We start from the raw sequence: 827 nt of genomic DNA, 5'->3' as shown, positions 1-827 counted from the left end.
GACCTGCCACAACGTCTCCGGCAGCCTCACGTTTGTCCACTTCTCCGTTGATGTCACCAGGAACTGAAGAGTACTTGGAGACGTTGATCACACCAAGAACTTCTCCGTTGATGACCCCCAAAAGAGCTTCCCCAGTGGCAGGACCTTCCCATTTAGCAGCAGTGGCTGCTGCTCACAAAGTACCTTCTCCCAAAATCAAAGTTCAAGAAAGATCGGGCATGTTACAAAGTTTACTGGATTTGTCCAAGCAAGAACTGGCTCGATTTAGTCCGTTACGTACCCCTGCACGACGTGTCATGCCTGTCCTCAAACTGATAAAACGTAAAGACAATCAGTGGCGACGCGTTCCAGTATAAAAAAGGCCTGTGACCGAGTAGGGTATCAGTGTTTTTAGGTGCTCCTAAAGACTCAAAGATGTCACCCTCCAGAAAACCCCAAGGAAAGAAAAGGAAAGGACTACCACCACGTTTAGCCAAACATGGGGACCTGTTATCTGTCCTGTCCAAAGCTTCTCCACCCCTACGAAAAAAACTCATTCAAACGGCCTCCAAAGAGGTCATCGATACCGTGTGCGAATGTTGTTTGAACGTTTTGAAAGGCACTATCCCTTTGTCCAAACACCAGAAACAATGCTTAGGCAAACATCGTCACGTTCTTCGGAAAATGGTTCAAAAGAAAATCCCCATTCGTCAAAAAAAGAAGATGTTGGTCCAACGTGGAGGCATTTTACCTCTCTTGTTAGGCCCCATACTGAAAGGAGTCTTGGGAAACCATGTTGGGAGGACTGGTGGGAGCAAGATAAAAGGCCTTCGGAAGTCCCAAGATCA

This window comes from Sinohyriopsis cumingii, chromosome 9 (assembly GCF_028554795.1).
Source record: "Sinohyriopsis cumingii isolate HCF-2022 chromosome 9, ASM2855479v2, whole genome shotgun sequence".
Lineage (NCBI taxonomy): Eukaryota > Metazoa > Mollusca > Bivalvia > Unionida > Unionidae > Sinohyriopsis > Sinohyriopsis cumingii.
The sequence above is the reverse complement of the archived record's forward strand: the minus strand, read 5'-3'. Positions refer to the sequence as shown.